This window comes from Balaenoptera borealis (genome assembly GCF_965194805.1).
Source record: "Balaenoptera borealis genome assembly, contig: HAP1_SCAFFOLD_877, whole genome shotgun sequence".
NCBI classification, from domain to species: Eukaryota; Metazoa; Chordata; class Mammalia; order Artiodactyla; family Balaenopteridae; genus Balaenoptera; species Balaenoptera borealis.
In genome coordinates, this window is record NW_028123326.1 from 298,629 (window position 1) to 315,000 (window position 16,372).

At 34.1% G+C, this 16,372-nt stretch overlaps 1 long non-coding RNA gene across 1 annotated transcript in view; it reads left to right on the top strand.

Annotated features, from left to right (window-relative positions):
• Positions 1 to 13,576, top strand: part of LOC309621689 — a 277,714-nt gene extending 264,138 nt beyond the window's left edge. Inside the window, exon 6 of the long non-coding RNA XR_014240172.1 lies at positions 13,554 to 13,576. This is a non-coding gene — a long non-coding RNA (uncharacterized lncRNA). The remainder of the gene's footprint in view (positions 1 to 13,553) is intronic.
• The last annotated feature ends 2,796 nt before the right edge of the window (positions 13,577 to 16,372 follow it).

Sequence of the window (16,372 nt, forward strand, 5' to 3'; positions counted from 1 at the left end):
CCAAATATAAAATATTAATTTTTCTCATTCAACTTTGCACCTTATATCAGATCAGCTAACTGCATCAGGCCCTGTTCTGTACATAATTTCAAGCAGCTCCTTCTCTCTCCACTTGACTATGACAAGAACCACATTTTTTACTATACATGATGATGATACAAAAAAAAGAAAGAAACAAAATAAGGTTTATAAAATATCAGACCAGAGTTTACTCACATGCCATTTATATTCCTGGTTATGCATGAATCTTCTGTCTCACAAATGGGAAAGAAGAAGGCTATTGAACTTGGAGATAATGGCCATGATATCATGGTATCATGATATCCTGATATCATGAAAGAGAAGAAAATTTTAGTTTTTAAATGCGATGAAGGGAAATAAAAAATAATATAAAGTGTTAAATACACTTTTGCGGCTAACAGTGATATTAGAAACTTATATTTTAAAATTCATAGATATTACTATATGAGAGGAATGAAGAGTTCACATGAATACATCTTTCAGGCATTGTATAAATATGTAAAGGATGATTTCTATGTGTCATGCTCTCCACTTGGTACAGGGAATACCAAAATAATATGAAAATACCTGTCTTCAAAGAACTCACAGTCTAGATGTGGAGACATAAAAGTAAGTAAGCAATAATATGATATGAAAAGCAAAAATAAAAAAAGCACATAGCATAAAGGAAAAACCACCAAACCCTTCCTGTGAATATAAGAAAATGTAGATAAGTATTCACAGAGGATGTGAAACTTAAACATAAGTAGAACTTAATTCATTTATTAATGGGGCACCAGGTCTAAGAGACAGCTAGCTTTATTGCCCAACTTCTAGTTTAAAAGAAAAATGCTCCAACTATCATCAGTCTGGCTGGAGCAGGAGTGAGAAAGCACCTTGTGTATCCATTTTATGGATTTGCTGTGGATGGGACACAGAATTGTTGTGGAGGCTTGAAGGAAGATGCATATAGAGAATTAGAGAGTAATCACACGATGAATGTTTCTTATGACCCCACAGAGAGTTGTAAGTCTGTCCAACAAGCAAAGATCTACATCATTTATTCAGTTGGCAAATATTTATTGAATACTGCGCTGTATGCTTCTAGGTCTTCACTTTATACCAGAGAAAGAAAGAGAAGACAAAGATCTACATTCTCATGGAGCTTACATTTATGGGCAAATATACAATAATCATTAAAAATAATAAATAAGTAAATATCTGGCATAATAGGAAATGATAAGTGCTGTAGGAAAGAAAAAATGTAGAGCAGAGTAAGGGAGATCAGGAGTGTGCAATTGGAATCGGAATCGGTGGCAGTATTAAATATGACTGGTCAAATGTAAAAGGTAAAATTCCAGCAAAGATTTAAAGAAGGTGAAAGAGCTTGGCAAACTGATATCCCATCATTTTAGGCAAAGAGAACAGCTAGGAGAGTATCGCTAGAGTGAACCCTGGTGTGTTGAAACAAATGCAGTCCATTGAAATATTTAATGTAGATATTATATCATGGTTCATATGTGTATACAAATACATTATTAATTGATTCTTCTCATGTGGTTTATATTTAGAGATGAACACATTATTTTTTTCACAAAGGGGATATGTATCTACAGATAACCAATGAAATTGTGGGATTTTTTCAAGGCAATTTTTAAGAGCAGTTTTAAATTAAGAGCAAAATGGAAAGGCGGTTATAAAAATTTCCCATATCCCTTCTCTTCCCCCATATGATCCACATTCCCCACCAGAGTGGTACATTTTTTACAATGGATGGACCTACAGTGACACAGCATGATCACCCAAAGTCCATTCTTTACCTTAGGCAGGGTAGTTTTTTTTAAAGGAGATTAAAATAACGTACAGGTGCAAGTTGCTGTGGATCTCTCAAACTAGTAAATATTGTTCATTTTCTTTCTAAAGCCACATAACTCTAAATAGCTTCATATCACAGAATTGTTAATGCAATAACACAACACACACATACGTTTCCAAAGTTGATGCTATTTGGAGGCAGGAGAAACAGTAGCTTTCTGGTTTTATAACAGAAACTATAAAATGAATAAGAAAAGTATAATGATTAAATTCACTTTAATGCTACTCTGTAGTCAAGGCTAAGTATTTCCTAGTCTATCCTCATCCTGAATAATTCTGAGCTATTTTGTCCAATTTACCTTAAAGCTTCACAATGAGATCAAATGTCAATATTTGAATAGTTTAATAATAAAAGGCCAACATTCAGGTATCCTGAATTTGATTATAAATATCCTCCTCTTATCAAATTACCGAGCAGAAATCAAATATAAAATTCATGTTGTGAGTTAAAATCCAAAAAAGAGATGTAAATTAAAATGCTTAAATAGTAATATATACCAATCAAAGTCCAAAATAAAATATGTTTTCCTTGTGACTTAAATAAAGGTCAAAGAAATTAATGTCCAAAATTAATCCTCCTCAGAATTATAGTCTGATTAATCTAAGCTAGAGGGGTTCTCAGTGTCTAAGTTGATTTGTTTCTTTCAGAAAGCCTGAATTGTCTTCCAATGAAGTGGCTGTGATGTTTCTGGGGTGCCAGGAGTTCTATGATTTCAATGCCAAGGCTCTTCAGTGTTTCATTTTTTAAAGAGTCCAAAGTAATAATAGGATACACAAAAGGGTAACAAGGTGCCTACACAACCACATTTAGAAAACAGACAATGCCAAGTATTTAAAAACAATCATTTCAAGCTTTTTCAGGATTGAGTACCTAGAGGTACCAAAGATGATAGCAGACGTTCAGCAGCAGATGATGGGAAAAGGATTGATGGAGAAAATCATGGTCACACATCCATGGTGATGTTCCACCTCTGCTGTTTCAAGAGTTCATTAGTTTGAACCACACCTTATTTAGGAGAAATTTTCCATTGCACAGTGGAACTATGATGACAATAGCTAGAGGTTCATCTCAAAGGTTGGTGTCTAAAAAATGGCATCTGGGGCTTCCCTGGTGGCGCAGTGGTTGAGAATCTGCCTGCAAATGCAGGGGACACGGGTTCGAGCCCTGGTCTGGGAAGATCCCACATGCCAAGGAGCAACTGGGCCCGTGAGCCACAACTACTGAGCCTGCGCATCTGGAGCTTGTGCTCTGCAACAAGAGAGGCTGCGATAGTGAGAGGCCCGCGCACCGCGATGAAGAGTGGCCCCCACTTGCCGCAACTAGAGAAAGCCCTTGCACAGAAACGAAGACCCAACACAGCCAAAAATAAATAAATAAATAAATAAATAAATAAATAAATAAATAAATAAATAATAAAAATAAAGGAATTCCTTTAAAAAAAAAAAATGGCATCTGAGAAATGTCGGCCTTCTTGCAAACTTAACTGGCCATGGTAGTCACTTGAGATGACCTTCTCTTCTATTTATGCAACTCAACTCTCTTAATTTCCAGGTTTCCTTTGTATTTCTTGTTTAAAATGCCCCAATATACTCAATTAATTATGGGTCCTCTCTGGTGTCAGCATCAGAACACACTCGTAAACATTCATTTTCATTTCTAGGACACGATTCTGTTTCTATTGTGAGGTGAGCCTTCTTAGGACATTTTCTCCATCACCTCAACTTTGTTTCAGTTGGAGAAAGACCCTCAACAGTCTCATAATCTGATACAACTGTTGATGCCTCTGGGTCAGGTGAAGACTGAGGGCTTTGTGGTCAGACACTGTCTCTCCTCAGATTTTAATACTCTAGGCTTTGAGCTTGTTTCATTCTGCTTTATTTTCCTTGCTATAACTTTCTGTTTGTTTGTTACATCTTTCTTCCATATCCACTTTCTAGTGCTTCTCTTACCCTTCAGGAGGGCTCAGATGTGGTACAACATAACCAGCTTATCTCAGTCCCTGTCATTCTCTGACATGTATAAATAGGGCTGATATCATTTGCTTAATTAGGATGCCTTCTTTCCCTGTACTTTTTCTTTTCTCCCTGGCTTAGACATTCATTTATCTAAATTTTCCTCAATCAACAATTTCGGGGATTGCAAAATTATCCGTTCTTCAAACAAATTTTATTGATACACATTTTCCTGAATTGGATAAACCCATTCAGGCGGTATTTCCCCACCAAACCAACTTCTTAACCGTATTGGAACAACATCTGTTGTTATCCTGCTCAGATGTCCTTTACTGTGTAGCTAGCATCATTCTTAAATGCTAATTGATAATGTATATAGTAGATTCAGCTATGTACATACATGTCCACATGTTTAGCTTTACGTGTTCATGCAAATACAACTAATATATTCAGTATCAATGTCTGAATCATTTAGTTCGTTAGTGAAATATTAAGTATCTGAATCGTTCTTTAATTTTTATTGGAGTATATTCTGCTTGTTTTGTTTCACAGCTGAAGCATTATTGGTCTGCAGTTATTCCAAGACAGAATATTTACATTCTCATTATTTGACAAGAACATTACTCACTGTTTCTCAATAACCTTAAAAGCCCAATGGTGACAAATGATCATTGGGGAGTTAAGGGTGTTGCAGGACAGAAAATCTGGGAAGAAATGGAACTAGAGGAGAGGAAATTGTAACAGCAAGGGGGCCCTGCTGTCCCTTCCCAGTGCTTCCATCCCCAAGGGAGGGTCAAGGGGGATGGAGCTGCCATATGTTTTTGATTTTTGTTTTGTTTTTTATCTGTAGGGTATGATGAGAAAATTACATAGGTGTGAGGACAGAAAGTCCAGGTGTGAGGATGGAGTGACTCCAGGAAAGGAGAGAATTTGGAGGAAAACATTATTACCAAAGTAAGGTTGAACATTATAAACCAATGAGCTGTGCAGGCCCTGGTCTCAACCTACTGCCCTGCCAGGGCAGGGAAACTAATTCATAGCCCTATCTCCTGCTGAATATGGTACCGGGTCCTAACCATCTAGGAAGCTTGACCAGAGACTGCAGGCAAGCTCAGAGCCCATCCTCCAGACTCACTGGAGTGGGGAACTAAGCCAGCAGTCCTGTCATCTGTTCGCAGCCAGGGGCATACCAACCCAGCTGACTTTTAATGTGTTTAAGAAATGTATGTAAACACTATAGTCTATATTATTTTACTGGCTTGTTACTTTCAATGAAAGTTTATATGAGATTCATTCTATAGCTCACCCTCTTAAGATTTTAAGTTTAAGATGTATTTTACGAATGCTCCATTGGTCCTTTGATAAAAAATCATCACCTTTGACCTAAGCAAGGAGTAAATTTTCGATATAACAGGCTGAAAATTGGATTCAAATTTTAAGACTTAAGAGACAATTACATATGAGAGATTCGGATTCTTGAAATCAATTACAAAGTCAGTGTGACATTAAAGAAACACATTGATATGGAAACTGCATTTTGCGATAATATACACTTTATAATTGGTATTTCAAAGGGAGAATCAGAACTTAGTGGCCTTATATGAGGTTAATAAATTAGGAAGTCTGAAAACTCTCATGACTTTTCAAATTGGAGTTGGACTTCTTATGGACTTTTCATGGACTTTTCCCACCAATCTAAGTTGTGTGTGTGTGTGTGTGTGTGTGTGTGTGTGTGTGTGTGTGTGTGTATTAAGTATCCATGCCTTTTATACCTGTGCAAGTCTCACAGAGTACCTGTTTGGGGACAATGGAGTTCACATATGACCATAACTTTTCTCTTTTCCAGAGGTCAGCAAACATTTTATGTGTCTGTTGTTGTAACAAGCACTTTAGTAAAGGGAGTTATTTATGGTTATTGATTTACCTAACCAGGCCCTAACTGAAAGAATACCTCTCCAGAATATTCTGGTGTTTCTGTTACCGCCAGGAGGAGGATGCTGTTAGCAAATATCAGCTGTGCCACCAAATGGTGGGAGTTTGCCAAGGCTGTTGACGTCCAGTCTATAGAGACTAGATTTTCTTGGAAATGAATTTTGTGATGGGGCCTTTGATTACTCAGATTTCAGATGATCTCCATGGGTACAGGCTATTTATTGTCATCCTGAAAAATTTATAGGCAAAGAATGTCAGGGATTGGGATAAATGATATTATCATAGTTACATTACAGAAATGCATCAATGTTTAGCAGCTTCAACCCTGGGTGGAATGGGTCTTGGTGGTTGGAAGGTCTTTCAGCTACAGCTACTGGTGATGCTTTTTGATATGTCCAAGGGTGTTAAGATGGAGGATAAAATTGTGAGGACTGGAGACCAAGAATTCCTGGAATACTTTAGTTCAGCATACACTGGGGGGAAAAAAGGAGACTTTAAAAAGTAGGACTGAGTGTTACAAATTGCATTGATTTTAATTTTCTTCAGGAGATTTGTTTTTTCATCTCCTTTGCTTTTTGGACTGACCTTTCCATGAATGTAACACCATGGTGATAATGAGCTACATGTGACCTCAGATTTAATTTAAACTACAGACAGTTGGCAATTTCATGAAGACTATGCAATTTATCCATTTATTAGATGTTCAAAATACATATTCAAGTTTATCCAGATAATCAGAAAACTATTAACTTCAACCACATTTTTAGGCCCAACACAGAAGTATTTTTATTAAGCTATAATTAGTGTCATGGGCCAAATTTGAAGGATTTTAAAAGAATAGACCCATGATGCTTATATTTACTTATGAAATGTTGTTGACCTTACTGTTTACTAATTTATTGTTAAACTAATTTTTAAATAATTAACACCATTTATTTTTGTGAGAATTTATGGGGGATATTTTTCAATGACTCTGTAATAGGAGTAATTGTATCTCTTATTTACCAAAACAGTTTTTTATGCTTGAATGTTAGAAATCATGCTCCTAATCATTTCCCATTTTCCATGAGCAACCAGGAACCCCAGCTTCAAATCAATGGTCTACATCTCTGATGTGTACCTCACCTTTCCTAACCTGATCTGCAAATTCACACCCCAAATCATCATTACCATTTTTATTATCACTGTAAAATTAGTAGAAAAAGAGTGAGAGTGATAGTATTAGTTACATTAGTAGCAACCGACACTAATAAATCCCTTACTATATATCAAGCGATGTCCTAAGCTGCTATCATACTTATAATTTCGGCTCTAGTTATACATTATCTTAAAATTAATCATTTTTTATATCATTATTTAAACAACAGGAAAGTCCCTGAAAAAGAAAAAAAATTGAAACACATTGTTTTTCAGATATTAATACTGGCATTTAAAAAATCATCCTATGTAATCAAGAAAAATAATATTGTTTCTATATGCAGACATCGGTTTTTAATTATAATGACTAATTGCTAATTATTGGGTAGGCCAAAAGATTTGTTGGGTTTTTTCCATAAGATGGCTCCAGTAGCGCTTAGTTGTCTTTAATTTCATTCGAAACAATTTTGTTACATTGTACTATGACAGCTGTCATATCAGCGTACATTTTTTAAAAAAGATCAAAATTGGTGAATTTTTGTGTAACCATTTTAATATTGAATATGGAAGATAAAAAGCAACATTTCTGGAATATTGTGCTTTATTATTTCAAGAAAAGTAAAAGTATTGCTGAAACACAGAAAAAGATTTGTGCAGTGTATGGAGAAGGGGCTGTGACTGATCGAACGTGTCAAAAGTGGTTTGTGAAGTTTCGTGCTGGAGATTTCTCACTGGACAATGCTCCACAGTTGGGTAGACCAGTTGAAGTTGATAGTGATCAAACAGAGACATTAACAGAGAACAATCAATGTTATACCACGCGGGAGATAACCGACATACACAAAATATCAAAATCAAGCGTTGAAAATCATTTACACCAACTTGTTTATGTTAATCACTTTGATGTTTGGATTCCATACAAGTTAAGCAACAAAAAAAAACTTCTTAACTGTATTTCCTCATGCGATTCTCTACTTAAACATAATGAAAACGTTCTGTTTTTCAAACAAATTGTGATGGGTGATGTAAAGTGGATACTGTACAATAAGGTGGAATGGAAGAGATCCTCGGGCAAGCAAAATGTACCACCACCAACCACACCAAAGGCTGGTCTTTATCCAAAGAAGGTGATGTTGTGTATATGGTGGGATTGGAAGGGAGTCCTCTATTATGAGATTTTTCCAGAAAACCAAACAATTAATTCCAGCAAGTACTGCTCCCAATTAGACCAACTGAAAGCAGCGCTCAACGAAAAGCGTCTGAAAGTAGTCAACAGAAAACGCATAATCTTCCATCAGGATAACGCAAGGCTGCATGCTTATTTGATGACCAGGCAAAAACTGTTACAGCTTGGCTGGGAAGTTCTGATTCATCCGCTGTATTCACCAGACATTGCACCTTCAGATTTCCATTTATTTCAGCCTTTACAAAATGCTCTTAATGGAAAAAAAATTTCAATTCCCTGGAAGAATGTAGAAGGCACCTGGAACAGTTCTTTGCTCAAAAAGATACAAAGTTTTGGGAAGATGGAATTATGAAATTGCCTGAAAAATGGCAGAAGGTAGTGGAACAAATTGGTGACTATGTTGTTCAATAAAGTTCTTGGTGAAAATGAAAAATGTGCCCTTTATTTTTACTTTAAAAACCAAAGGAAATTTTTGGCCATCCCAATACTGCAAAGGTAAATTCTAACTAAAGATTTTATATACCACTGCTTATGTGGTTATAGTAAAACTTATGACCCACTTAAAGGCAATTTGTTTTTGTCTTAACAGTGGTTCTCATGTTGATTTGCACAAGGGGCTGGTTATCGCTTCATGGATTTAATTAAATGAGTGAATGGGTGATAGCATTTTAGGCCAGCTAAAAGTAAAAGTTTATTCATAGGATTGGAAACTGATGAAAAGGGGCACACTGAGAAACCCAAACAACAAAAATTAGTTTTCTCGAAATGAAAGCACAAGGGTCCATAGGAAAGCATGGTCTTATTAATTCCACTTAAGTCTCTTTTAGGCAGAAGTCATTTTAATCTGTCATGTTCAGTAATGTTTTATTTAACTGCCTCCAATAGAGTTCTTTTGATGAAAAGCTGAAGTGCCTGAGATCCCCAGCAGTTATGCCTGCGGTGTTATTCCCCAGAAGGTCACCACAATGCCAGGGCACCCCTGACATACACTCTTGTCTGTTGCTATAAACATCTCACTTGCAGCTGAAGAAGGTAATTAGGTTTCTATGACAAGGATGTGCCTGCTTGGAGATGAGGTCTGAGTCTGCACTGCTGAAGGATTTATGAATTAAATTTGCCCACTGAGCTGCAGCTAAGGTGATGGCATCGCCAGTATACAACCGTGTTTTTAATTTAGACACGTTTTGCGTGGCCAGAAACAACAGTCATTTCCTTTTTACAAGCCTTATTACTTATAAATCATGACAGCAGCATAGCTGCATTAATTTGAAGGGATGAATAGATAACAGTACCAAAACTGCCAAATTAAAAAAAAAAAAAAATCCTCATTCCCCAAAGAAGAAGTAAACAAAAGAGCATTTTCTATTTTTTCACATAAAAGTATATGGTGAGGTTGAAATATTTAGGGGGAATTATATTGATGCCACAATTTACTTTGAATGACATCCCAAATTAAGAACTGGTGATTGATGGGTAGAAAGAGGGACAAATAAAGCCAATGTAGGAAAATGTTAGTGCTAGTATCTAGATGGCAGATTTATGGAAGGTTACTGTAAAATTCTATCAAATTTTCTTTGGAAATTTTCTTAAGAAAATGTTGGGAAATATAGGTTGAAAGTGATTATTATGATCTTAAGAGTAATATGAAAAGAGTATAGAGATATATTTCACTGTTGACAATTGTCCTTTAAAAACTGAAAGCAAATTGGATTAATTGCCAACAAGCTTTCTATATGTCACTAAGTATCTGGAAATTGGAACTCCTTATGCATTTGAGTTTGGCTCTGAATTTTTGTTCTCTGTGGTGCTAACCAATTTTACCCAGGAGAGGAAAATTGAACTTCAGGCAGAGTATCTGATCCATTTATTTAATGATCTTCCAAGTGAATGACTGAATCTCAGTGTAATCTATTACATTCTAATCAATCACAGTGATGAGTAATTCACAACTGCTTTCCTTTGAGTACTGATTGATTACTAAAAGCTGCTGATGACCACACACTGACTGGCATTTTTCTCCTACATTTTTACTCTCTTGTGAGAGTACACATTAGTCTCTGTAAAGGATATCACTACAGGCTTTTCAACAAATTCTAGTTAGTATAACATATCAAAAGGGATGTATCAAATATCTGGAAGTGGTTTGAATTTCCATTAACAGATAATACATGGAATCTACTAAGATGATATTCTATTTAGGACTGAGAAATATTGAATAATAATGCTCTGGGAGCCCTGAGCTCTGCACAGCACATGTTTTGGGAAAGGTCTATACTTTTATTAATACTAAACTGCAATTTAAAAAGAAAAATTATACCAAGTGTTTCAGGAAACAGGGTGAAATTTGCATAAGTTGAGGCAAATAGTGTGATCTTTAAGCACGGGGACCTTGGGGATAGGGAGCCTGGATATATAGCCCTCTTGTAGCTCAGGAGTTCTGTGACCACCGGCAAGTCCCACAGTATCTCTAAGCCTCAGCTTTCTCATCTACAGTATTGAGATAATAGTATTTTTCTATTTCTCAGGCTTCTTGTGAGTTATCAAAAGAAATTATACATGCTTACCCACATTCCATAATGCTTGGAAAATAGTATGTAATCAATGAATGATGATCATTGTTAACACCATCCTTCAGTAATTAATAAAGATGAGTACTCATAACCAGTTGTTGTTTGTTTAAAAGTAAGCACAGCAAGCATCATTTTGCATTTGGAGTGTAATAACACTATGTAAATTCAGATTATTTTGTAAAAACTATATTTTTATAGCTGAAAGGTTGGAAAATCTGATGGATTTGTGCAGAGAGCTGTCTTAAAAATAATAGATACTACAAAGAATGAAGCATTTCATTCTTCTGGGAGGTAACATTCTCTGAGAAAACTTGTTGATTAAAAAAGCATAGGTTGCTGAATTTATATTTAAAAATATATTTTCCTCGGGAACCATGTTATTTTTGTTAAAAAGAAGATAATACTTTTATAAACAAAATAACAGAGCAATTATACTGTATGTTTCCAAGAGTTACCTGTAGAGAAATACAAATGCTTTTTAAAAAGTCAATGAAATACACATTCATATTATAAATAGTTACTTCTGAGGATGGTATGGAATAAAAAAGCAGTGTTATAAGTGTAGTGTAGACTGACATCCAATGTCTTAACAAGAAGAAGATATTTAACCAAGGTACTTATTGCCCTTGGAGGGGAGCCTTTTAAAGAGCAAATATGCGTCTCACATGCACACAATTCGTTTGTAATACTATATTCACATGTAGTATTAGTAGGCAGTAAAGTTCAGTAGGATTTCATAGAGTATCATTTGTTAAAGCACCATAATTGATAGAATATTTATTCATCTTAAATTATTCTTAAGGAAATTTTTAATGATTATTTATATGCCATTTTTTTCATGAACCAAAATAAAATAAATGCCAGGAAAATAGTTTTAAACACAAATAATATAGGCATTAGAATACATTACATATTTTTTTTTTAAATAAATTTATTTATTTATTTATTTATTTATTTATTTTTAGCTGTGTTGGGTCTTCGTTTCTGTGCGAGGGCTTTCTCCAGTTGCGGCAAGCAGGGGCCACTCTTCATCGCGGTGCGCGGGCCTCTCACTATCGCGGCCCCTCTTGTTGCAGAGCACAGGCTCCAGACGCACAGGCTCAGTAGTTGTGGCTCACGGGCCCAGTTGCTCCGTGGCATGTGGGATCCTCCCAGACCAGGGCTCGAACCTGTGTCCCCTGCATTGGCAGGCAGATTCTCAACCACTGCGCCACCAGGGAAGCCCCACATTACATATTTTTAAAGTTGGTGTATGTTAGATACTAGAAAAGTATAATTTATTCTTACATGTAAGGAGGAAGAGAAATAGTATAAAACTGAACAGAATATATACTGTTGTATTTTTTCCCTTCATAATTAGAACCTATATGAATGGAAGGAATAAATAATAAAAATTGCCAGGCAGTAGGGGCTTGAAAGAAGTGAAATACTTTGTAAAATTAATTGAGATAAACAATATTTAAAATACATTTGTCTCATGGGTATTAATTTGAAAGAAATGTTTTCTGTTATACAAGTCATACTGCTTTCATTTTTTATTCTGTATGTGTTACTTCACTCATTCATTCATCATCCCAGAAGCACATACTGAGGGTTTGCAAGATATCTGCCATTCTGCCCTGACCCAAGGAAGCTACATGATGAGAACACTGAGAAACACTGACTAACTATAATCTTTTACTTGTGGGTTTTGGTATTTTTGACTTTTCTGGAAAAATTATCCATTTCATCTGTCTCTTCCAAAGTTTCAACACAGAGTAGTGTGATGTAATGAATCATAATAAGAGCCTGCATAATGTTTAATAAACCCTCCATTTACTCAAAAAGCTAAATTGATCACATTTTAACATTTTTCATAAACGGGTATATTTAAAATCCTAGAATTTTTATTCAGGAGTTTCCCATCTATATCCCTAATTATGGTTAATCTGAAGTACACTTTGTTGCATTAGTTTTATTAGACTTTGGTCATGTAATTATTCTAGATTATTCTAGATTAAATAAAATGGAAAGCATTTCATCATCTATGTAATTATTTTTAATAATATGATAATTATAATATATATATAAAATTTAAAAAACATACAATAATATATGAAATATAAATGTATATATATAATACTATATAAATATATACAATAATATATAAATATATATAAATTGTTTCTTTAGACTCTAAAGCTCTTTGACCCTGACAACATTTTTAAAGTTAGTATTTCACATTCAAAATTTTTCCCATTGATATCTACCTGTCTTTTTTTGTTAGAAAAATTCACATTTCTTTAAATAATTTTCACTTTTATCTCCATTTTGAAAACATTTACATAAAGTGGAGCATATTATTCTTTATTATTCTTTAAAAAATCTACACAATCATCATTATGTTGCCTATCTGATTTCTTATTTTTCTGTGTTTCAGATTTTTCTTTTTTATTGGAGAAAGTCCTGAAATACTATGTTGATAACAATAATTTATTAAATTTACTATTAATTTGCCTTACTTTAAATGTTTTCTACATATGTTTACAATTGTTTTTTCTAAGTTTGGCTGTATGTGTTAGATCTTCTAGATTAATTTAATTCAGTAGGATTGGACACTACAAAGAGCAAATGTAGACACTGAGAATTCCTACATGACCAAATCTGTAAAGCACATCCATATCAAAAGTGAACACTAATAGCTTTTTCCTTTCTTCGCTGTACATGAGAAACTTTCTACACCCTACCATCTAGCTTTCCCCATGCTCTGCAGATTATTTGGACTGCATATTGTATAATGAAGCAAACCAGGAAATAATACACCCAAGTAAATTTTTTGCTATTCCCTGGAATCCATGGAATCTACCATGCAGTAGAGTAATCTCTGGTAGCCCATTATTTCTCTCTCTTTATGGCTCCAGATTTTATAAAAGACCTGCAGAATCTTCAGAGGAGGAGGAGAATTCAGAAGAATCCAGGGTAACTTTTTATTGTTTTCTTTGTGGAAGTTGATATACCTGTTACTGTATTCCTTATTATTCCATTTCTCCACAGAACTTCATACAATCAAGATTATCTATCTATCTATCAATCTATCTACCTATCAATCTAGATATATATATATATATATATATATATATATATATATATATATATTTCAAAGGGAAGGAATTTGATCAAAGGCAAACTGCTTGATTTGTATAATTACCCAAGGAAAAGTTTTCAGGACTTTCAAATGTTAACTGTTTTTCTCCCCCATCTATAAAGCTCAAATTAGTTATGAATGACTTATACATTATGTTTTGAACACCTAAAAGATGCTTTTAAGATTTTTATATTGCCATATTCTTAATTTAATGCTTTGAATGACTATATCCAATTCTGCACCTATACCCTCTGGTAATCTGGTATTGATTGCTTTTTAACCTTCATGGAATCCATTTTCTAAAAAATAAAGACATTTTTAGATCTGAGAGCTGATTATGTGTGTGTATGTGTGTGTGTGTGTGTGTGTGTGTGACCAGAACATCTTTCTAGGACCTCTGGGCTCTTCAGAGATTTAGGAAGTGGGGCTGGAATAAATTGCATTTGGCTTGCCTTTTATTGCTACAGATTATTTGATGTTGCTGATTGTAGGTCGTCATTTTTCCTAGATGATATATTCCCTGATGACAACAACTGTGTGTTCACTTATATTATCTCATGTGGAGAAAGTATATGAGATATTAGTTACTTCACTGAATGGAGCTCACTAAAGATATCTAAACTCTGACTCAAGGGGTAGAGATTAATAGTTTGACATTGTTAATTACGTAATTAATTAGTGAAGCCCATAAACAAAATGAATAATGAGAGTTACTTCACATATTATATTTGTTAAGCAAAACTTCTTAAAAATATCAGCTGAAATTACTTTTAATTTCCTTTTCTGGTGGTAAGAGACATGATAAACTTAATTGAATTTTTTCAATTTGTTTCCAGAGATAAGAAAACTCTAACCAAAGAGTGTAATGTAAGTGGACCAGAAGCCCCCTGGGCTTAATAGGTATAAATGCCTATAGTCACCTCCTGAAAATGAAGGGATTTTGAAGAAAATAATTTATATGCTTGGGAATGTATGAAATTTTACCTTCAGCATTTATTGCTTGATTATCCCTTGAATATAAACCTCACATTCAAATCTCCAGAAAGGAAAACATACCCAGGCATCAGAAACTTGAAAATATCACTGCCAAACTAAAATTTGGAAATACAAAGCAAGCAAATCCATCTCATCTGCTGTTTCCATTTCTGTCTTTCATCATTTGTTCTTCACAGACTTATAAACAGGTTGTTAAAACATACCCATACTTGTTACACGTCTGTTGAAAAATCAAGGAAGGGCTTGTTTTTATTAATAATAAAAATGAAATAAAACATCTAAGCTACAGGTACTTACATGCCTTCAATCTATTTATATTTAACATAATTCAAAACCACCTGCTTATTGGACAACCATGAGTTTTTATTTTTATAAATATGTTCTTTTCTCTTTGTAGAAAAATGTGTTAGATAATCTCTGAGGCCCTTATTTCAAAGTATAAAAGTGGCCTTAAATTATCAAACTTAACTAATTAATCTCTACAATTTAATCATCTATTGCTGGCCCTTCAGGTCAACTTGAAAGAAATGCATTGTTTTTAAAAGAAGAAGATTTCTTTAAAATATGTCTGTTGCTATTAACATGATCTAGTTAAAATATTAAATCTCCATATTTTAGAGTATTACAAAATGCAGAAGGTATGTTAGATATTTCACAATTAACCTGCACCAAATCCCAAACCATATCATTTGCTTTCTTCTTTCCCTGATATTGCTATTTGTTTCTCTGTACTAAAAGCCTATATGTTAGGGGTGTTAAAGAAATCATTGATTTTTTTTTTTTTGAGGGCAGATCTGTCTGTTATTTTTGTTTTGCTTCTAAATGTTTGTAGATATACATTTATATACTATTGAGAAAGTTTACGATCTGGAAAAGTTAGTAAATTGTAAATAGAAAGTAGTTACTAGTAACAGTATATTTTCACTCTATCATTGTAGCTGAAACAATCTTTGATCATTTCCTATTATGTCCTATACCATAATAGCATACTTTGTGTTACATATTGGTTAACTGGCAGTTAAGATTAAACTGAGATTTGGGACTTTATTTTTTCATGGAAATAATAAAACCTTAGCAAAGTAAACTTGACAGAACAGGTAGTATGCTGGAGTCAATGTTTACTCAAAGCAGACACTATTTTATTTTCTAATAAAAATATAGGAAAGTATACTGACATTGATTAGATGCAGATTAGGAAAATAGACAAGTGCTATTAAAAGTTCCTATTGTTTTAACTTATTTTAAAGTTAAATTTATTAGAAACTTATTATAAAGTTACAGGCTTTGTTAAGAAAGTACTGTATTTGATTAAATGTGTAGACACTTTTAAGTGTAATAAGGTTTTTCCATTTCCATGTGTAATTTCCAGACCAGAACAGTGGACCAATACAAGTTAGTAGATAAAATCTGGGCTGCTTGGGTGAATTTGAATTTGAATTAAATATTATGCTTTTTAAGTATAAGTATATCCCAAATATTGCTTGTGACATGGTAACAATAGATAATTGTTCATGATTTAGTGAACATCTGTATAAATATTTGGGATGTACTTCTATTTTAAAATTACATGTCCAACATTCACATTTAACTGGGCATCTA